Genomic DNA, 6,777 nt, shown 5'->3' on the forward strand with positions numbered 1-6,777 from the left:
CGTGCAGGACTTGTAAATCAACCCGCCATTCGTTTTATATACCGAATATTCGGGCTGTTACTATAGAAACGAGGTTCATGGGGTTACATACGTTAACCCTGTATATGTAAACACTGTCCGCCTGGATGGATCAGTGGCTAAGCCTGCTCGGCTGATGGCCCGAAGGTCGCGGGTGCGATTCCGGCCGGGGCAGCCGCATTTCAATGGAGGCGGAACGGTGAGACCCGTGCCCTGTGTCATGTCAGCGTACGTTAAAGAACACCAGGTGGTCGAAATTACGGGCGCCCTGCACTAAGGCGTCCCTCACAATCATATCGTGATTTTAGGACGTGCAATCCTAGATATTAATATCATGTGGAAGCATTACGGTTGGCGTTGTACGTCGGGTCAGCATTCGATAAAAGCCTTGCCAGCAGAAAAGTCGGCCTGTATACCCAAAGAGGTGTCTAATGCTTTTCAATGTACCTTCATCAAGATTCAAATAGGCGGTTCGTCCCGTTGTGCTAATGATTTATTAGGCCATACATAACAGGGATTCACCTACCTGACTTTTTGATGTTGGTAAGTTACACGATACTGCGTGTAAGCCTATAAAAAGCGAAAGCCTATAAACAAGAATGAAAGGGGAAACATGTATTCTTGACTGAACTTGCCAACCTTAAAAGAAATTCTCAGCCTTATAAAACGCGAAACAGCGAAATTTGGATTGTTAAAACTTGTAGAACAACATATGGGCGACATACGTTAGGAAACAGACTTCCGAGGCTACTAAATGCTTTATACGAATTTAACTTTCAGCTGGAAAGCAACACTTTCAATGCAATACGTTCCTTTCTTGCAAATAATTACATTGACACTATATAATATCTCGCGCATGCCTATGAGTGTCAACTATAGAGAATATGTCGGTGTACGCTAGGCATGGCGATTTGTAACCACCTCATATTTTCTCATATTTTCTTTCGGTCGTGTATTGAATGATTTGTGCAATTATATATCTATAGTGTACTCTATGTAAATTACAAAGTTATGTTAATCTGTATGGATGTATTATGAAGGTAATCTATATATGTACTGAGCTATTTAGTACATCCGTTAGTGTCTATTTTTCTTTTGTGTATGGTTTGTACGCAAGACGTGGTTATTTGTAGTGGGCTCACATTTTACTTCGGGTCCTGTACTAAGTGATTTATCTGTTCAGTACATTTTTTTTTTTTTATGTACTGAGAACACCGTTGTACGCTGGTGCCAAAACGGGGGCCCGCAGCTTCGTCAAGCTATCCTTGCGATGGCTTTTTCTGCCGGCCTCCGGCATTGTGTACTATGTGTGTGTACTATGTACATGATGTCAATAAAACAATACGACCTATCACTTGCTGTGGATGTGATTTCCCGTGATCTTTCAATACCCGTTGGCTCGGGAGAACATATAGGCACGCAGGCTTTCAACGTATAATCAGTGCATGCGCAATGTAAGGACGTCACTGATTTTAGCATATATTCCTACGGCATTGTGTACTCCGGCAGCAAGCAAAACTTACAAACTTTGCCCAAAGCACACAATACACCAACTGCGAGTCAGCAAAATGTTGCTCCACTCGCCACTGCTGACGTTAAAAGACAATTAAATCAGTCTTGTATGACATTTCTGCCACCTCCTGGCGACAGCAAAGTTCAGACACGAATGCGGTTAACATTTCCTTAAGCTCTGAAGTGCCGACTGTGCTGCAAATGTATTACGCTGCACCGGAGTGGCTATTGTCGTTAAATCAACGGCAGGTGAACCAATGTCCTTTACGATTTCAAACGTGTACGCAGTTTGGAGCTGCTCAATGCAAACGGACCGAGATGGGGATCACTCTGAAGATGCCTAAATCTGAGCACATGAAATTTCACTTCAAAATTGGATGACGAAGACGAACGTTGCAGCTACAGCAATATACGCTCAAGTGGTCGTCTTGTGTATCGCCGATGCCACTCTCTGTTCACTATTATTCAGCTTTCTTTTTTTTTTTACCTCGCAGTACGATGAATTAATGAGTTCACCTGACGAAATTTTATCGTTCAAATTTCGAAAAAAAAAACCGTCTTTCCAAACATATAGAATGTCATGCCGGTTTCGTTCGGTAACGAAAAACTTGTTTGGTACACATTATTCGAAATGCCTGTAGAACGCTCTGAAATTAATCGTCCAACGAACCATGTTGATTGAATGATCAAGCCAGGGCGGCTTCTCCACGTGGATTCGGGTTGCCTTTTGTGAAGTGTCTTCGGTTTCGGGGTACAGTAGGTACTTGTCGACATTATAGCAATTTCTCAGTTCAGTTATGAACATGTAGTTGCGATAACAAAGGCACCCTTCATCGTTCTAGACTTCTTTATTTATTCTGCCCACACTTTTCTTGACAGCTGACTTACTCTTTCTTAACCTGGCGCCAATAAAAAAAGCACCCAGTATGTAATTTCGTCCCTTGATTTGTTGTTTGCTATTAAACAGTCAAGAAGAAATCAAGGGTCGAAATTTCAGCAATAAGCAAGACATGATAGCCTTCGGGTGCCGTCAATAAGCCCTCTGCGCCAAGCAAGTCAATCAGGCATAGTTCGTCTTTATCTTCTGTAAGTAATTGATAAAGGTGTGCTATTATTAAAGAATTTCAAATAATAAGTCGAATAACGTTCTCTCTGATTCGGTAATCAAATAAAATTGCACAGATTAGAAATGGCGACCATATTTTTTGCATATCAATACCTAACTGTAAAACACGAAAAGACCAAAACATTAGAAGAGTGAGAGATTGCTGTTCTTGTTTTACTATTCAATTGCTCGGATGCACAGCATCCAAGTTCTTACGGGACTGTCGATGCTACATTGATCACCAGATGAAGGCTCTCTGCTTATGACGCTTTTAGGCTTAAGTGTTATCAATCAGCTATCATCGTCATAAGGTCGGTTGCTTTGTTGGTCGGGCTGCTCATGATACACGGCAACCCTCTCTCACATAATTTCATTATTACGTTTACACGAATAACAAAAGCGAGGGTTGTGCTATATAAATTGAACTTGCACATAGGGTATTCAACACAGACTTTTTACCATTGTTTGGTGCTGAGCTCACGTTGCAGCAACGTATTTATTTTCGATTGCATATCTTTATATATGCGTTGTGCTTGGATCAACATTGCCTCATTCTTCTGGCTCAATTTTACTGAAAAACAGGTTGCAGAGTACTCCCCTGAATGTTGAAGCATTTGCTGTACTTCAATCTACGGTTACCAAATAGCGCGAAATCGCTGACGTGTCAGCATCACTCATAACCGTCATATTTTTATCGGTTAAAAGTGATCGTAATGTTTCTTTGTTAGAGTGTGTGAGTATCTGTTTGAAGTATAATGCTGCGGAAATCAAGGTCCGTTTTAAAAAGACTGGTTGCCTTACCATTCGGAAACTATTTGAATAGTATTAGATTCGCATTCGTCACTATTCGATTAATGTTGGATTTTGTAGGGAAATTCACCATTCCTAATGCCTTCGTAATTCGAAAGAGCTGCTTTCTTCGTTCATGAACGAAAAAGTCACGCCAGGGCGCCGGGCTGATAAATTAACCGCCTAACAAGCCCGGTGCAGCGCCATAGCGGAGCTCACTAGGCATTACCCTCGCTTATTGACGTCTCCGTAACGCAACGAAGACGACTGATCGACAATCGAAAGATCAAATCAAGCTGCCAACGAACCCTCTACTTTCACAGCTCTCTCCAGACATCAGGGGGCTAATTCGCCTAGTCTTCCATTCGTTAAGTTTTTATTGTCATAGGTCAGGTTTCACTAATCATATGTCCTGCATCGTGATCGGCCAAACGTTTCACTTACGAACAATTCTAGCTAAAGACGTTTTTTGAGAAAAGCGGATCTGGAATCGAGGGGCGAAATTCGCGAATCGACCAGTTCGCTTCGGTGATGATATGTCCAGACTTACCTTTAAATAATGATATGGCAAATTTACTCTTGCCAGGAATTCTGGCGCAAAACATTTTCTTTTTTCAATGAATACCGTACTAGACAACTCTCCAACACGACACTCAATGCAACAGACATTTACTTGGTAGCTGTCATGAACAGCCAACAAACTGCAATTACACATAGAAGTGTGGCAGCTTGGGCAAGTTGGTATGACATGACGATAGTTATAGCGCGAGAACAGAACGACAACAAAGACTGCCCTTCTTGCCTCGTTGTCGTCGTTATGTTCTCACGCAATAACTATCGTTATATCAATTACACGTTGTCCCTGTTGCCATGCGCCGCTACCACCGAGAATGAATGAACATATCTCAACCACGAGCAGGAGGCGCGCCGCGCGGCCACAGCGTGGAAGATGCGAGTGGTGAAGAAGGAAAGGGAATCGACAGTTTGACACACTCCAAGACACGCCGCGCCGGTACGTACAAGAAGAGGTGCTCCCGGCACGCGCGCCCAACACGGGAAGAGCGAGCGAGAGAGAACAAAAAATGTGAGAAAGAGAGAAAGTACGCTTCACAAAGCAAGGTCTTTGCGCCTGAACCAGCTCTCTTACCTGAAAAAGCCGAAGCCGCGTGGTCGATGGAATGGTTCGGGCCGTTGTTCTCTTGGACGTGTTCCAAAATGACAACCCTAGTCACAACCCGGCCTCTTCAGTGTCGGCGGAGAGAGAGAGAGACGCGCGCGCACACACACACAACGGCGGCGTCCCGAATCACCACGTGCTCGCGCCTCTCTACTTGTGGACTAGCATCCTTCCTCCTCTTGTAAGCAGGGTCGTTCGCTCCTAGTTCAGTCCCAACCCACCGGCACGGCTAACTAACCGTCGCACACAAGTCGACGAGCAGCTCTCTGAGCTGGTTACCGCATTCGCTCCCATGCGAGGTTGCTAGCGAGCCCCGCTTCCTACCTTCCTTCCTCGAGCCAACAACCTTTCTACGGCCTTTCACACGAGCCGGAGACACAGTCGTGCAGCTGGCTCCGTTCTCCGATATGTATGCGATCGCAAAGGGTCGCCGAGAAGCGAAGCGACAGCTCAACAGTAAACGAGGCGTTTTAGTTTTAGCCGCCTGGGCTGAGCCAACACACTGAGCAGGCGAAAAGCAGGTTCACACTCCGGCGGCTAGTTCTCCGGGTTTTCGCGTGCTCCTTGCAAATACTGCGGGGGCTCGAACTCCCTTCCCCCGACACACCTTCAAGAAACTGCACGCGCGCCTTCCTTGTAAGCGCACACCGCACCACACTTCTCCGTATACTACACACAACCGGCGCACACCGATGGCTGGCTGGCGGGTCGACGACGCAGAGCTGCAACCCCACTGCCTCCTGAAGTTCCGCGGCTGTATGCCACGCTACCGCCTTCCGGAAAATCGACGGCGGCGACGCTTCTCGGTGAACGAGTGCTTTGCTAGCACGATGCGATGCAGCGGCGGCGCCGGCTTCTCGTTCGCGGCGACTGCCCGCCATATTTATTTGGGTTTTCCTCTTCCTCAGCCGCACTCCCTCTCCTTCTCTGTCCTCCCTCACAACCTCTGCTCCACTAACTTGCTGCTCTATGAGCTATGCGGAGGAGGGAGAGAGTGCGGCTCCCTTCGGCGATCCGTCCGTTCGGCACGGCTCTTCTTTCTTTTCTGGATTCCCGGATGGAAAGAACGCACTATAATTGGGAGCAGGAGAAGAGGAGAACGCCTTTAAACTCCTGTCTCTCGCTCTCTCACCGCTTACGCCTTCCTTCGCCTCTCCTCTTTCATTCAAGTCTCGTTTCTTACATTCCCTCTCTCCATAATCGGAGCATTGGAATGGAGTTACACTAACAGGCGGTGGAATGGCGGGATTTGACGCTGAAGCATCAGGAGTGAGCGACGAAACGCGTACGTAACGAGAGACCGCCAGGCCGAAACGAGCAGAAAGAAACGGGGTGGAAAGGGGAAACGTCGTTGGATAAAAATGAAAGCGAATTTTCTTTTTCTCTCTCCTGCGTTGATATCGACCGGCCGATAACTCAGGAAGACGCCGTGCCTCGCGACGAGGGCGCTGCCACAGAGTTTCGGGCACGGCTTCGGAAACGCGGAGAGGGATCCCGACGCCGGCCTCGACCACGTGGACATTTCTTGTTTTCTCAACATGGAGTAGAATAGTTAGTCGGGACCTGCAAAAAAAAAAAAAAGAAAAATGACGCCGCATTTGCTATTGCCAAAGTTGCGCTAGGCAAATGTGTCCCCTCGCGGGTGACCTCCTATTGCGTAATAAGCGTTACTACGTCAGGTTCACTTTCTCGTTCAGAGATTTTTTTTTTCTTGATCGGTCCCAGGCTATAGTAATAAAGCGCAAGCATTAAGGTGTTATCCTCTTTGCTTTCCTTGCCTCGCCTTTCGTTTCTCGTTTCTTCTAGCACCTTAGTGCTTGCGCTGCAACCCTTATTACCATGGAATTTAACCAACTAGCCCAAATAGCCGTTCCTCTCCAGGCTATAGGCTTTCTCTTCTATTGCATTTTATCGCAAGTGCATGCTTTGCAATAGTCACGTCGAAATTCTAATATCATTTTTTTATATTTTGCTAGAACAAACGATTATGGATGGATGCGTCGTGTAGTTTCCCGTGTGGCATCACACACATAGAAGCACGCACAAACAGATGTGCATGTTCACTCAGCGCTGAGCATGTGTACACCACACAAAAATAAGTATGTGTAAATAAGGATATCAACAATGTTCCCTACTGCGGGATCTAAACCTGGGGCCTCTTCAGTACCGATTCCCG

At 46.1% G+C, this 6,777-nt stretch overlaps 1 protein-coding gene across 1 annotated transcript in view; it reads right to left on the reverse strand.

Annotated features, from left to right (window-relative positions):
* Window positions 1-4,711, reverse strand: part of LOC119173491 (solute carrier family 13 member 2-like) — a 98,784-nt gene extending 94,073 nt beyond the window's left edge. The window contains exon 1 of the mRNA XM_075889835.1: window positions 4,572-4,711. The gene's annotated coding sequence lies outside the window, so the exon portion shown is untranslated. The remainder of the gene's footprint in view (window positions 1-4,571) is intronic.
* Window positions 4,712-6,777: the final 2,066 nt, after the last annotated feature.

This window comes from Rhipicephalus microplus, chromosome 3 (assembly GCF_043290135.1).
Source record: "Rhipicephalus microplus isolate Deutch F79 chromosome 3, USDA_Rmic, whole genome shotgun sequence".
Lineage (NCBI taxonomy): Eukaryota > Metazoa > Arthropoda > Arachnida > Ixodida > Ixodidae > Rhipicephalus > Rhipicephalus microplus.